Source organism: Miniopterus schreibersii, assembly GCF_964146895.1.
Source record: "Miniopterus schreibersii genome assembly, chromosome: 8".
Taxonomy (NCBI): domain Eukaryota; kingdom Metazoa; phylum Chordata; class Mammalia; order Chiroptera; family Miniopteridae; genus Miniopterus; species Miniopterus schreibersii.
The window spans coordinates 73,144,308-73,161,430 of record NC_138109.1 but is presented as its reverse complement, the minus strand read 5'-3'; positions in this window follow the sequence as shown (position 1 = coordinate 73,161,430).

The following is a 17,123-nucleotide window of genomic DNA, read 5'->3' as shown; positions in this document are numbered from 1 at the left end:
TAGAAAGTAGAAATGGAAAAAATTCTATAATCTCATAAGGGTGTTAACAATAAACCTATATGAAGAATAACCCTTGATGCAATATTGAAATATTTTCTTTAAACTCAGAAACATGTCAAGAATATCCACTATTACTACTTCCATTCACATTTTGATGAAAATCCTACCTAGTTTCAGAAATAAAGCAAGGACCTGGCTGGTGTGGCTCAGTGGTGAAAGAAAGGAAAGAAAGAAAAAAGAAAAAAAAGGGAGAAAAAGAGAAAGAGACGAAGGAAGGAAGGAAGGAAGGAAGGAAGGAAGGAAGGAAGGAAGGAAGGAAGGAAGGGAGGGAGGGAGGGAGGGAGGGAGGGAGGGAGGGAGGGAGGGAGGGAGGGAGGGAGGGAGGAAGGAAGGAAGGAAGGAAGGAAGGAAGGAAGGAAGGAAGGAAGGAAGGAAGGAAGGAAATTGAAAGGGAAAACATTGAAAGAAAGAAATAAAGCCCAGCCAGTGTGGCTCAGCAGTTGAGCATCAACCTATGTTCCAGGAGATTCCCAGTCAGGGCACATGCCTGGCTTTCAGGCTCAATCCCCAGTTGGGGGTCGTGAGGGAGGCTGCCGATCAATGACTCTCATCATTGATGTTTCTCTCTCTCTCCCTCTCCCTTCCTCTCTCTGAAGTCAATAAAGACATATTTAAAAGAAAAAAAAGAAAGATTATATGATTGCACACATAGAATCTACAAATGAACTGTTAAAATTAATAAGTGAATTAAGAAAGATCTGATGATAAAAGGTTAATATAGAAAAACGTAATACTATTTCAAATACTGGCATAAATAAATAGAATATAAAATTTTAAAAATATCATTCATGAGGACATAAAAATTATCAAATATTTAAACTAAAATAATAAATAAATGCAGGACCTTTACACAAACCACTTCAAAACATTATTGAGGAAATTAAACAAGATGAACAATATAAATGGAGGAGTATAATAGTACAAGGCTTTGGGTGTTTGTTGTGGGTATAATTAGAGTGCTCACTGTAAAGTCTATGAAGAAATAGAAAGGGTCAAGAATAACTAACATGACCTTGATAAGGAGAATAAAACCCGATGACCCACATGTACCCAGAGTCATGTGATTATGAAAAAGAAGAAACTTCAGTGCGGTAGGGAAAGAATAGTCTTTTTAATCAGTAATGCTGACTCATTGGAGATTATATGGAAAAACGATGAACCTCACACCAAGTACAAACACAATTTTCAAATAGATTCTAGACCTAAAGGTGATAGGTAAAACAATAAAGCTTTTGTTATCATCATAATTAGCTAGTTACCAATAATAATAGGGGCAGAGCAAAGGGGAGGCCAGACATTGTAAGTAAGGTCACCTGGGCAGCTCCACCAGGGAGCTACAACGTCATGCTCCCTTGGGTCCACTTCCTGCACATCACTGGGGGAAGGAATCAAACAAAGGGGAAGATGGGTACATGCACAGGGAAATGGGGGTGACATAGGGAAGGTGCTTGCCTCTCACTCTAACACGAGAAAAGATAACTGGCTAGAGGGTAAAGCCACTGCAAGAGCAGGAAATCTTGAAGGGTTAATTGGTTAAGCTCCTAGTCAAAATCCCCAAACAAAGAGTTTTTTCCTTCTTGCCCAATTTTTTGTTGTTGTTAATCCCCACCCAGGGCATTTTTTCCACTGATTTTTAGAGAGAGTGGAAGGGAGAGAGGGAGGTGGGAGGGAGAGAAAGAGAGAGAAACAGTGAGGTGAGAGAGACACATGGATTGGTTGCCTCCAGCAGGCACCCTGACTGGAACCAGGGATTGAACTTGCAACCTAGGCACGTACTCTTGACCAGGAATCAGACCCATGACCCTTTCGTGCTCCACTGAAGCTCTAACCACTGAGCAACACTGGCCAGGGACCCTCTCTCCCATTCTTGCTTCGCTCTTGCCCACTTGCCCCTTTCTTGCTCCATGACCACACTCTCCAGTCCTCTCATCATAGCCATGTGGCCTTAAGCAGCCTTATGGCCCAGGGCCATGTGGGCTCCACACGTAGGACGTTGGACTGGATTGTGCTATAATATGGAGGGGAGACTCTGTGCAGTGGCCTTAATTCTTGCCGCTCTGAAGACAAGATTGAACTTTTCCCATGGCTGGATAGAGGAGAGTGTGACATGGGAAACCCAGGGGTTTAATCCCATTCTCCCATTGGAGTCTCAGGAAATCCCTTTCCTCAGGATATTGCCGGAACTCCACTTCCACTGGTAACTGGTAACAGCTGGGGACACGGGGTACCCCACCGGTAACAGTCTTAACAGAAAAACTAAAAGAATATCTTCATGACATTTAGCTTAGCAAAGATTTCTCAAATAAGACATGGAAACTCCTAATTCTGAAAGAAAAAAACAAACAAAACCACATTGGGCTACTCAAAAGTTAAGAATTAATTTTTCCCACAAGGTACTATTCAGAGGGTGAAAATACAGGCTATGTAAAGGAAGCATGTGTTTGAAACGCTTGTACTCAACAAAGGACTCATACTCTGACTCTTAAACAAACTCCTGCGTGTCAATAGGAAAGATCCCCTCCCCAACGTAACAGAAGAATGATAAAATACTGAAAGGAGCACTTTATAATAAAAATAATTTTTAAAACTGCCAACAAAAATAAATATATATTTATATATATTTATATATATTATATAAATATAAATATATACATATATTTTATATGTATATATAAATATATACATATATATTTAAATATATCTTTATTGGTTTCAGAGAGAGGAAAGGAAAGGGAGAGAGAGAGAAACATCAATGATGAGAGAGTCATTGATAGAACCCGCAACCCGGGCATGTGCCCTGACCGAGAATCGAACCCCGATCGCCTGGATCCTAGGTCGACGCTCAACTGCTGAGCCACGCCTGGCCCGGCAACAAATATATTTTTAATATTCACAGTTTACCAGCCTTGGCATTTAAAACACAATGTAAATCTACTGCATGAACATCAAATTGACTAAAATGAGGAAACAAGTCATAGCAATGCTCATGAGGACATGTAGCAGCTGTAATTCTCACGAACTGGAGAGAGGTATAAACTGGTACAACCATTGAAGAAAATAGTTGGCAGTGTCCATGAAAAGTGGCTATAAATACTGTGTGAATTAGCAACTCCTCTGCTAGGTCTTTATCCTAGTATCTGCACCAAGAGAACTTTTGGGTTTGTTCTATTTCTTTATCTGTCTGCTGGCTTCTAAGTGTGCTTACTTTGTGACAGTTCATCCATCAGTACAGTTATGATATGTGTACATTTTTGTTTGTTTGTTGCACTTTAATTTTACATAAAGAACGGGTAGGTTTTTTTAGAGGTTCCCTCAGTGGTGATAAAAGCATGGAACCCAAAAGTAAAACTGGATCTGTGCGTATATGTGGTCAGGCATGCGGTTGCTACATTCAGCTCTTTCCAAACTACAAAACGCTTGCTTTTTTATTGTCCCACAATAAATGCCTCTGAACACTACAACCATGTAAACACTCACACAAAAATCCTCATCAATAAGAAAAAATTCTTGATCTTGGAGTGTGTGTGAGTAGAGTGTGTGTCTGTGCGGGGGGTGTTAAAGGGTGGTTGGGGGATGAACAGTGTTGTAGAATCAAGGGACTAGGAAGACGGTTATTAGAATATCTACTTACCTCTATTACACATAATATCAATACCTAATTCTAATGTATAAGTAAATTAAAAAGCATGAATTTAATAATCTAATATTTTCCATCCCGATTGTGAGTATATGATTCAAAATTATCCAATTATTAAGTAATAAAATTGGATCTTGGACTAATAATGAAAAGCAGGAATGTTTGAAGTCAGCTAACATGTTTTATGTTTAACTATGGTCCTTTTTTGCTCATTTCTTAAGAAACCATTAATATTTTTGTACAGCCTAAAGAATACATATTTAAAAGATCTAAATATTTTTAATTTTTTTTAATTGATTGATTGTTTTTGAGAGAGAGAGGGAGGAAGAAACATTGATGTGTTGTTCCATTTATTCATGCATTCGTTGGTCGATTTTTGTATGTGCCCTGACCAAACATGGAACCCTCAACCTTGGCATGTGCGGACGACACTCTAAGCAACTGAGCTACCTGGGCAGAGTGAGAGCTAAAATATTTTTAATATATAAATCCCAAATTTTTCTTGCATTCTGTTGAAATATAAACATAGAGTTATGTATATTTTTCTATGATGAAAAAAAAAAAAATGTGAGCCAGAGAATAATTTAATCTTAAGTTAGAGAAGAAAAATAATAAATTGAGAGTATCTTTGATTTTTAAAATTTTTATTCTGCTATGTTTTTATTTCATAAAATGTTATGCTGTTTATTTTTTAAAAAATTAGAATTTTAGCCTGGCTGGGCGTGGCTCAGCGGTTGAGCGTTGACCTAGGATCCAGGCGATCAGGGTTTGATTCCCGGTCAGGGCACATGCCCGGGTTGTGGGCTCGATCAATGACTCTCTCATCATTGATGTTTCTATCTCTCTCTCTCCCTCTCCTTTCCTCTCTCTGAAATCAATAAAGATATATATAAAAAATAAAAAATAAATAAAATTAGAGTTATAAATTCATGGTAAGTGGGAACTATAGGAACAATAGGAGTATGGTTTCAAAGTAGTTTTGCATACCAATTGAAAAAGCGTTTGATTATTAAAACTTCATTATTTTGATTTATGTAGGAAAAATCCCAAGAAGAAATTAGAATACAAGGTAGGACATCATTCTAGAAATCATACTCATGTAAGCCAAAGTTACTAGGGAAAAGGATTTAAAGCAAAGAAACAGAATCACTGTTTACTCAACATAATGTGCTAATTCTCAACCCTCTATTTACCTTGATATATGTTGTATTAAGCCTCATAATACAAATAGCACTTTCACTAGCAAGAAATTTTACTAACCAAATTACCTATTTCAGAAGATTACAAAAGACATACAAAATGTAAGGCGTTGACTGTAAACACTCAGAGATTCAGTAGGACCCTGGGAAGGCCTTTGTTCTCTTGTACTTAGATGCTCCTTTCCAAGGGCATGTTGCGGCCCCACGACAATTTCACATCCTGTCAAAGCTCTGTATTTGTCTGGAAGCTGTCAACTTCCTGTCCAAAAGAACATTACGATGTTTTCTTTTTACCACCTAATTATTATTATGTTAGACAATGTATTTATTCCTAAGTGGTTTGGGGTAATTGATTAGGTTGTTCCATGTCAGGAAAAGCACAGATGTGGGGCCAGTAGAGGCTGAGGCCGAGACAAAGGCTTCCCTCCAGTCTCCAGGAGGCAAGAGGCTGGCAGGGCGGCTGGGCTGGCAAGACAAAACCTTCTTGTGGTGGGTGGTCCACTGGGAGGTAATTGGAGATCTGCAGCACATCCACTACAATCAACAAAAGGGTACAATAGCTTCTCTGTAGGGAATTGGGGGAGAAGAATTTGTTTAAATAAAATTGCAAGGTTGTCAGAATGTGAAAGCCATTCTCAAATGTTCTGTGCATTGTCTAAGGGAATGGAGAAGGCGAATCATTTACTCTCAGGCCAAAGCACTGATAAAAAGAAAGTTTCACTTAAACAGTATAATATAAAATAAAAGCACATATATTGTTACTGTCAACGTTTTAGTGGCATGTAACATATTTTTCTACGAGGTACTTCAAAGTAGTTTACAGCTGTGAAGTTTTGTTCTTATGCTTTTCCCCCAACACAAAAATTAGATGGTAAAACTGTTATTAGTCTTTGATTTATCTTATATTCCAATACCAGATCTGAGTATTAAATGTAAAAATGCCATTGGAAGGAACAGTTATGGAATAAAATCATTAATGAAGTACAGCATAGCAGCTAGTTATTTCTGAATGTTTTCTGTTTTGTTTTTTTTTTTATCAACAACATGGTGCTGTAGACATGCATATTACTGGAGGCCCCTGGGCTCAGGCCTCTAAAAAAATTAAGTAATGACTTAAACCAAATTATGTCCTGAGAAAGTAAGAATGGAAGCCGTGGCCCTGGGCAAAGTGCTCCCAGTCATTAGGTTAATGGCGCTCGCTGCAGCCAGTGACTCCTCCCTTGGATATTAAGAAGAGCAGCAAGGGCCACTGACAGCGTGATGGGCAAGAAGGGAAGTTTTGAGAACACAACACTATTTTTTTCCACCACAGCGAAGTCAATCCTTTAACCTAAAACCCTGTCTTTTATTTCCTTTTTGTTCTAGGGCTTTCAAAGTGTTTATAGTTTTATCGGAGAACAGGACCATTTTCTGTTGTGTTGTTTAAGTCTACAATGAAAAAAACAACTGAAGGTAAAGAACAAATGGAAACCGGCAAAGGAAACTTTTTAATATTCCCTCTCTATCTCTAATTTCTGTTGATACACCAAGTCTTGTTTTGAAAAATATATCTAAAGAAAAATGTTCTCTATTTAGCTTTGAAGTAAGGTGGTCTTCCATTAGGTTGTGTAAATAGGATGCTGTAAATTCATGCCAGCCTATGGGGTCGCAGGAGTATTTGTTCTGTATGCAATTACATGATCAGGTTGCTTCCTCAAGTCAGCATGTTGATCCATACAAGAAGTAATATAACCAGAAAAAAACAAATGGCTTTGCAAACATCTGTATGTAAAAGAGCTTATGAAAAGTTCATAGAGTAGAAGAGTTGCCGTCTTTCAAGTGTTGAGTAGATACCAGTTCAGAATAAATTTCTCCATCCACAGATCTCTTTTGTTGTAAAAGAACAGGCGATGTGTGAAGTATGAAGGTCTACAATGTCCCTTCCTTATGACTTACAAGGACATTCTTCTAGAACGGAATGCCCCCTGAGCAGAACAGAACAGCTGCTTGAAGTTGTGAACAAAAACTGCCCATTGAGCTGGGGGTTTCTGGGTGACTTGTCAATGATTATTTTAAGGGCAAACTCTCCTCACATTTGATTTTGATCAAGAATTGACTTTCAGATTTGTTGTATAAACTTTTTCTATTGATGATAAGAAGTTGCATTTTGTCTAATTATGGAGAAGAGAAAAGCCTCCCTCAGTTCCTTCCATCTTATCTGGAGTATAGAATTATACATTATCTAGCTGAACATTTAATAAATGTTATGTATTAACTATTATTATTAGGAAATACTAAATTACCAATTTAAGCCAGCAAAATTCTTTTTCTGATTATAAGAAACCACTGATATATTACATGACTATGGAAATCAAAGGAAAATGTAAGAATATATTTACATTTAAAATATATTTTGAAGCACTAGTAATTAAAATTTCAAATTAATGAAAGAATTGAAAATGTGTGGTAAATTCAAAAGTGGTACAAAGCTCCATTTTTGTTGTTTTGTTAAGCCTCACCAGGGGATATCTTTCCCATTGATTTTTAGAGAGAGTGGAAGGGAGGGAGGGAGAAGGAGAAAAAGAGAGAGAGAGAGAGAGAAACATTGATGTGAGAGAGACGTGTTGATTGGTTGCCTCCCATTTGCACCCGGACCTGGGGCCTGGGATGGAAAATGCAAGCCTTTGGAGAAAGGGCCAAAGCTCTAAACACTGAGCCACAATCGCCAGGGCACAAAGCACCATTTTGCACAAGGATATGTTAACAAGCTGTTTGCAAAATAATGTCATTCCAAATCCCAAACTAGCTCAATATAAATTGATTTTAATTACAGATTTAGTTCATGGAATAGGAAAATGGCCTAAAAATCAACATGATTTTTCTAGCCTTTATTCCACTTATGCTCCTTTACAAAAGTAGCTCTAGATACAGTCCTCTGCTTGTAGCTTTGGGATGTTGGCTCTAACTTTCATTCTGGAACTCCATGTACAGTAATTTCCCTGCAATACACTTCATAGTTTGTATCTTAGGCAGCATTCTTTGATAAATAAGAATTGTTTGCCTTCCTTAGAAGAACACTTCATGCGGAGGCCCGTGTGCCACAGGAAGAGAATGCTTTCCAGGGGCACACTTTCCAAATGCAAAGCCCTAGGCAAAGTTGTCTGGGAGTCCCCTTGAGATCTTGGGGAGAGAGAGAACTCACATGGGGGAGTCAGGCAAGTTGCCAGCCTGGAGAAGTGGAAAACACAGCAACTCCACAGGCCTAATCACAGAGCTGCTGGAGCAGGAGGCGCCGGGCATCAGTGTCCAAATCCAGCAAGGCCACTGGCTGCTCCTTTGGTAAATGCCGTTGTGCTGCTTGTGGCTCGGAGGCAGGCATTTCTGGGAGAGCCGTGGAGCTGGAAAAGAAGGACTTGAAAGCATCCACCATGTCTGTCGCATCTTCCCCTGGCCTGGGAATGTCTGGGGAACAATGGGGAGCAGGAAGCTCAGCTGCATTTTGATGTGGGCTCTGCTGCTGATTACTGACGCGGGGAGCCCGCTCTCCTGGTGGTGACTCACCAGTGCCCTTTGATTAAACACAGGCCCGGATTCAGTTACCACCGCACGCACGGGCTTTGTTGTGCTTCCTCCTGGCCCCCTTCCTGCTTGGGAAAGGAATTCCCACAGTCCTCAGTCCTTCTGTCTGGCCCATCGTAGGCGCCGCCCTGAGGAGCTCGAGGAGGGGTTGTGCTTTGGGTGCAGTTGGGCAGCTTGGAAATGGACCTTGGAGCTCTTGATCCCAAGGCTGTGGCCTTGTCAGCACTCAGATTTGACAGTAAAGACAGGCACAGCTGATGAAGGGGTCTCGAAGATGCCAAAGCCTACTTTGATTAAAATTTCACCTCCCCCTGGCAGACTCGAAATGTCTTAACTTTGAATTTTTCAGACATTTATTTGTATATATCGTCTGAATCTGCCAGACCTGTTGTCTGCAACTAGGTCCCGCTCTTCTGTGTGGTTCCCAAGGCCTGAACCACACTTGCCTTGGCCAAAACACACAGTGAGTCCAGGTTACATGACTTTAAAAGGCTTCATTTTCTTTTCACAAAAATGTGATTATGGATTATCAGTTAAAGGACACCTGCTTTAGGGATGCCTTCTTCCATAAAATTATAGAATTTCCAGTCAAAAGGCATCTAGCTGTCATCTGTTTAGTTCCCTGCCCATTGCTAAAATCAGCAACTTCTATAGTGGTTGGAAATTTTTATTTTTTATTTTATAGAACTTAAATCTACTTCTTTATCATTTTTACCAGTTGGTCCTAATTCTGGTGAAGCAATAACAGTAACAGTAACTAAAACCTTGCATAATGTTCCCTTCCTCTTTGGCAAATTACACGAGGCACCAGTGGAATGTTCTGAAATGTTCTTTTGTTCACTTGTGTGGGAGCAGCTGAGAGTTCTTTCCTCAGAACGCACAGGGATATCACAGTGACAATACAACCACAGGCCCTGTCCTCACCAGGACTTGATATAGAGAGGAAGAGCATAAATTATGCAAAACTAATGAGCCAATGATCTCTAACTGTAGAACTTGCTTGTTTAAAACTATAGAATTTATTATACTTATCACAAATCATAACATTTTAAGAGAGTTTAGAAATTTTTTTAGATAAAATATGATGCCTATCATATTAATTACTCAACATTTATTATATATATATATATATATATATATATATATATATATATATATATTTTTTATTGTGACACATAGAATGCTGACTTGGGAGCTTTTAGGCTTCTTCAGTTTGCTAGTGTCTCTCCCCTTTAGTTTTGAGTCAGGTAACTTGAGTTCAAATCCTGATTTTGCCATTCGGTTGGTTATGCACCCACAATTAAGAAAATTTCTTGCTCTGAAATTTAATATCCTTATCAGTAAAGAGGAAAAATGCCTAACTTATAGCATTAATATGAGAATTTTATAAGGCAAATACCAGACAGTGTTTACTATCACATCTGGCATTATTAAATATTCATGCAGTTTATTCTTATTTTAGTATAGCTGAAATGTCCCCATCCAGGGCTGTTTTTAATGAGTGGAAAGATATCCCTTTTAGACATTTTGGTTCAACGTAACTCAATTCAACCAAAGTCTATTGAGCACCTACTCTGTGTCAGACTCCCTGATATAGTGATATAGTGATTATAGCAAGAACTAAATTATTTTGAGAGCTTACTGAGCTTCAGGCACTGTGTGAAGTTTCATTGCCTGACATACTTGACTCTCACAGTAACTATGGGTAGACAGGGATGTTATTCGAATATTTAATAAGTAGCAAGTTCCTGCCAGCACACTGCACAGGAAGCTCAGGGAAGCCCATTTTACAGAAGAGGAAATGAGAATGTGAGATATTAAATTAACTTAGCTTGCAAGTGGCAGACCCGTCAGGGCTGTTTCTCAAGAGTATAATGAATGTGTTACCTGTGGGAATCATGATGAATTCTTCCCATCACTGTGGTTTTCAGCCCTTACCCTTCTCTTCGTTGGGGGTTCTGTTCTGCAGGACATTCAGATTGCTGCATCCAGAAAGCTTTGGGTTAAGTGTTCCAAACAACCAGGTTTTTATGTTTTGTTTTTTGTTTGTTGTTGGTTTGTTGTTGTTTTTTATCAGAAATCTTCATTGTCTCCTCTTGTCATTGCCATTAAAGGTTTAGGCACATGACATCTTCTACCACCTGTTATTGAGAGGAGTCCAGCAGTCGCCAAAAGAAGCCCTAGCAGTGTGTGTGCCTGAATGTTTTCTCCAGGTCAGAGCTGAGTTTATGGAGCATAGGATAAAGGCCCAGGATCTGACTTTATTTCCACCACTGACATCTGAGAACACAGGCACGCAGGGCAGCCTGTCGTGAATCTCGATGAGCCTAAACTGTGTCCATGGACTATCAGTGGGCTTCACATTGTCTCAAGTTTACATTCCCATCTCAGGTAGAAACGGCAGTTTTAAATGGAAAAAAACAAGAGTGGAAAGACCAACTTTAGGGGCTTGGAAATCACATTTTAAAAAACCCTGAGAAATATTTGAAGTATATAATAAATGTTCAGGCATAATTTGGACATTGAGAGTCATGTGTTCATTTGTGTATAAAAAGTAATATAAAAAGATAATCTTATTGCCTAATCCCTCCCAAATTTGACCCATGTAGCATCGTATGTAGCTCAGCATCCAGTGAGAGCTCTCTGGTTTCTACAAGTGCTGCAAACCCTGAGATCAGCCACCTTGTTAATGTTAGTACGTCTCTCGGTCCATAGTCTAGTCATAAGAGAAACATTCAGTTGTCTGATCAAATGATGCCAATTTAGTTTGGCTCCTTGAAATGCAACATGAGCCTCAAAGCAGCGACATGTTAAAGGCAATCGGAAGGATCAAAACATATTTCAGAGTTAAAATATCACAAGTATCGTAAAACACTTAAAAAAAAAATCAGACAGCGAGAATGTATGGGATAAGGGGATGAAGCGATCCACGAGTCACTCCTCGAATCTTATCGTCAAGGCAGCTTCACTTATGTTCTCTCTGTACAGTTTTTTAGGAGAAGCTGTCTCCTAAAAACCTGCCTACCATGTTTTCACTAAGATATTCTAATCATGATGCTAAAGAATCTCAGGAAAGACAAAATGAGAATCACATCTTGAGCAATGAGACACTCGGTCAAGAACGAAAGCTTATTTATAACAGCTTTATCATCACCCAGCGTCTCTTGCTTACAGTATATTGTGACAAAGTGAAATCTTTTCCAGCTGTTATATGGCAGTGGCTGTTATTTACGAAACATAAAAAGATACCGAAATACAAAAGGGTTTGAAAAGACCAGGGTAAGATCAGATAAAAAAAATGAGAAGGAAACAGGCATCCTGGGATGGTAACTACTCTGCCATGTACTGACAGGGAGGTTGTATATTTTTAGAATATAGTGAAAGGAATGGTGCTTTTACTTAGGTTTTTATGGTTTACCACGAGATGCAATTTTCTGGCCTTATATGCAGTTGTAACAAAAGTCAGAGACGTTTTATGATAGCTGCCACAGTTCATAAATGATGGGATACACTAAAATATTTATAGAACTGTAAAATCTTGATTTCTCTCTGGTTTAGCAGATGGGGCCCTAAAACCAGTTCCCAGATTGTCACATTTCTTCACCCTGTGATGACAAAGAAGGCTGTTATCAGTATTCTTTTCTGGAGAACAAGTTCACTAGTGTGGACAAGGTCACACTTTCTGCCAATTATCTCTATTTGATTAATACCCATTAAGAAAGCTATGGACGGACCCTACAGTTACTCCGTACATATTCTGGGTAGGAGACACTAGGGTAGTGTAGAGAAGATACTCCTGAGGTACTTTTTAGCCAATCGCTGTCTTCATTCCTGGGAAAATTCCCTTCCCAACTTGTATCATTCACAGTGACAAGTACCATGTCAGCATTCGGGCTAGTCTGGTTTACTTATTGCAGTGATCACATGTAAGGCATATAGATGCTGAATCACTAATATAGATGTTGTACACTTGAAACTAATATAATATCGTATGTCAACTATACTTTAATAAAAATAAAAAAAAAACACTAGTCTGTTTAGGTGGCTGAGAGAAATTCTGCTAGTGTGTGTGTGTGTGTGTGTGTGTGTGTGTGTGTGTGTGTGTGTGTTTGGAACTATATATTCTAGGATAAAAAACATTATTCTGTGTAAGGTCACCAAATTCAAGCACTCTTTGCAATGAAAAGAAACACATGCAAATTGGACAGAGGTTCTAATAAGAAATTCATATTGAAAAATTGCTGATGTTATTTTTCCTTATTTTAGGAGATTGGCCAATCAAAGAAATAGAAATACTTGTAAAAATGGGTTTACATGGAAGTTTTTTAAGAAGCATTTTAGAAAAGGCAACCCAAGTCAAATTTCAGGCAAATAGATGAGATAGACAGGTGGAAAGATAGATGGATAAATGATAGATAAGTAGATAGATGATACGCAGATAAAAATATACTTGCATAAGTGCAGTTTGTAGTCAGTATTTACAAACTTTCCATTTCCTCTTAAGGAATTTTACTGAAATTAATTAAATAAGACCTCTAATTAGGATCTGTACGCTGATGGTGATCTTTTTATTTATAAGAAATAATTATAAACATCTACTAATACCTCCATATTTTCATCAAATAAAGTATATGCCAAAAGAATAAAAATGTTTGAAATAAAAATCTTCAATGTGTCTTCATAGATTAAAGCAGTGATAAAGCTAATCTACCTAGTGGTGTCCAGCATTAACAAAGAGCATGGAAACTTTCAACCCTACTGAATCCAAATCTCAAGATGGCCAGAGACAGAGAAATTTGTAATACAACACACTTCCAAGGTGATAAAAATGATTAAGTTTGTGGACTAAAAACCTATCTCACTTCTTTAATGCTTCATGAGGCTGCAGCTTAACCATTAATTAGGTATAGATGAGCTGAATATTTTATTTTTAATCTATATTTTCAGAATCTTCCTTAATACAATATTATGCAATGACCTTAATTTATATAAGAATTTGACTTGGTGCTATTATTTAAACATGGAAAATAGTGACATGCCAATATCTACCATTACAGTCAAGATATTAGACATTTCTTTAGAGCTTATTTCAAAGAATTTACTAGAAGGAATGAAAACAAGGTGAGAACATGTTTAGATATCTACCATCTGAAATCAAAAATATAAAGACAGTAATGGAAATGAAAGGATGAACACCAGTCATACTGCTGAAGGAACATTTGAGGAGACATTGGTTAAATCCTGGAAGGAAATGTTTATGTCCCTTAAGCCAATGGAAATCTGCTTTGCTTAACTTTAGGAAATAAAAATACCTGCCCAACAGGAAGCATTTTGTGCACTGTAGCAAAAAATAAATGAGTAAATGGTAACTTACAAGCATATTTATTTGGTGTTCGTCAGTCCCAACAGAGGGCTGGGCTAAAAATTTCATTAGCAAAGAGATGAGCTGACATGGTTTAAAATGGTGTTTCAACGTGGAGGGTGCTTGTCAGAAACCCACAGAGAGTTAAGCAATTATCTTCAATGATGCTCTGCTCACGGGGTAGAAAGTTTTGGTCTGCTGTCTTTGGAAGAAACTAACTTGGAAAAACTGTTGAAGGGGGTTCTAAGAGGGGTTTGCAAAATGATGTTCCTAAGTGGAGATTCCAGTGTGAACTTGGCAGCTGGAAGAGCGGGCACCCACTAATCTGTGTGTATGTCCAAAGGCCCCGTGAATTCATTGACGACCAGGCTTCAAAGACATGGCTCGGTTCGCCCCCAGAAACGCTGCTGGGGAAATTAAGCTGCAAGTTCATATTGTTGCCTCCGTTTTCTTCAGTTTGCTGTCACAACCCAACCTTGCAGCATAGTCCTCACCTCTCCTATGGTCCTGTGGCCACACAGCAAAGGGTCAGGGACTGAACTGCAATCACCGATGCGTCCTGAAGCCTCCAAGTAAGCATTGACCTACCCGTCTTCCTGATTTCATCTGCACAAGGCAAGCGAGTAGACGACTACTTTTTGATGAGTGTCCCCATGGGGTGCCCAGCTTGGCAGGCTTGAAACTGAAATGGGCTGTGGTATAAATATTAACACAGTTACGGATCCAGTGGAGCTGGAGGGAAGCAGGATGCATGTGAGCTCGGGTGACTGCAGCATCTGCGATACTTTGCAAAGCTACCCTTAAGGTATACCTGGAACAGAACACTCGTCTATGACCAAACACAAGCAGATTACAGACGACAATACTGGAGACCCAGCAACAGCTCATTTCTTAAGGAGACACTAGTTCCCTAGCAATTTAATGTTTTAAAGAAAAAAATTATCTATACAACTCAAATATGTTATTATTTTGTTTTTACCAAGGAAACGCTGTCCCTCCCACAAATCACAAGAAAGGCTTGCACCTCTAGCATTAAAAATATTTTACATTTCTGTTTCTCTTTGCTCTATAGAAATCAGAAGACCGTATTTCATCTTTGTTGTTGTTGTTTTTTGTTATAATCCTCACCTGAGGGTATTTTTTCCATTGCTTTTCAGAAAGAATGGAAGGGGGAGAGAGAGAGAAACATCGATGTGAGAGAGACACATTGATTGGCGGCCTCCCACAGGGTCCCCGACGGGTGGGCGATCGAGCCTGCAACCAGGTACATGCCCTTGGCCGGAATCAAACCCAGGACCCTTCAGTCGGCAGGCCAGCGCTCTAACTGCTGAGCCAAACTGGCCAGGGCATATATTAATTCTTTTAAAAATCTATCTTATACCTGATATAATTATTCTTTCTCTTAGAAAGAAAATAATATTTTAATTTTTTATGGCCTAGTTGGGAGGACTGTGGTGAGCAGGACCCTGAGGTGGCCCCTAAGGTCCCCAGCTGCTGGTGTAATGCCTGTGGGGTCCTCTCCCCTTCAGTATGTGGGATTACTAGGTTACCTTATGTGAGCAAGCGGGGGAGATAGCCACTCTCATGACAACGTTGTCACACAAGACTCACTCAGAGCCGCCCAGGGAGAATTTCCCCTCCTGGTCTTGAAGAAGCAAAGAGAGGTCATGATGCAAGGAATGACAGGTAACTTCTAGGAGCTAGAAGAGGCCCTAAGGCTAACAGCTGGCAAGAAAGTAGAGACTTTGGTTTGACAATTGCAAGTCCTTTAGCAGTCTGAGGGGGCTGGGAAGAGGGCTCTGGCTTAGGGGAGACGGTGGCACCACTGGACACCTTGATTTCAGCCTGAACAGACCTTGGGCAGAGGCCTAGCTGACCCATAGGGAACTCCTGACCATGGAAAAGTGTGAGGTGATAAATCGATGTGTTTTTAAGCCAATAAGTGTGTGGCAATTTATTGTGCAGTGATAGAAGACAAACACTAATGCTAAGCATTTGCTGAGGAAGCTACTTTTTTGTTTGTTTTTTTTTTACCAGATACCTTGAAATCACTATGGCTGAGAAGTGTCAGGGAGCAGTGGGGGAGAGATGTGTTGGGGCTCCCACAGCAGGAGGAGACTGCTGTTAGACATAATAAAGCAAAAAAGAATATAAAATACAACTTTACATATTAAGATTACATTTGAAAAAAATGTATCAGCTCAAGAAGATATTCAGTTTTAATTCTGTTCAAGAAATGTCACAATAGTGTCAAGCAAACAGCAATAAGACCCTGATATTCTTAGTTTTAATTATATATATGACAGACTAAAAACTATCAAGATCAAAGCTGTGGAAATCACCAGCTTGTAAAGAAACTTCCACTTTTCCTGCCATTTGTGTGTTTTTCAACATAGGCATACGTAGCAAAAATATACCACTTCTCGTTGCATTTTATCTTAATAGTTCTTTAACCAGGTTTCTTTTCCAAGTTGTTATCCAGTTTTCTAAGTTAGTACTTTCAAACAATTGCAAAGGTTGCATACGAATTCGATATGATAAATCCCAGTTACCCACCTCTCTAGTTAAGCATTTTAACAGTTTCAACATTTTCATTCCTGAAAACAATACTACAGTCAATGTCTTTGTCCATGGACCACTTTAATGCTTTTGGATTTTTCCTCAGGATAAACTGTGAAAAGTGAGGTCATTATAACCTTTGCCACATACCACAGAAGTTATCTTATGATAAATACCTTCAAACGCAGGCGACTTGCCTATAAAACCACCTCAGTGGATAATTTTAGAGCCATGATTAGAAAATGGCAAATATCTTACTTTCCAAAAAGTTTAATCACTCATTCTGAAAGCATCAGACTTTATCTAATTATACATCAATAGACAATGTTACTGTATTTTGTATCTATGTGTGGAAATAACAGAAAAGTTACATTTTTAAGAATGCTACTTTTAAAATATTTAATAATGAAATTAACAGGAATAAAACCTCATTATATATGCTCATGTGTACCTATGTGCATTTATATGTGTGTATATCTCTTCCTCTCATTGGTCTATAATGATGACATCCTTCCTTTGCTGGAAAGGGGCTCATTGATAACTTCCACCAGCTTCAGGAAACTGTAGATAAACTTCCTAAGTCTGCATCTGCAACCCTGCTGTTGCTTGTCAAATGCAAAGCCTAAGCTGATCATTTCAAGGATAAGAAGGCCTGGGTAGTTCCCCGGTGACTTTGACGATGGAATTAATGTTGCAGGTAGTGCTTTCGGGGATGACTGCCGATGTCACTATGCTATGCAGAGACTTC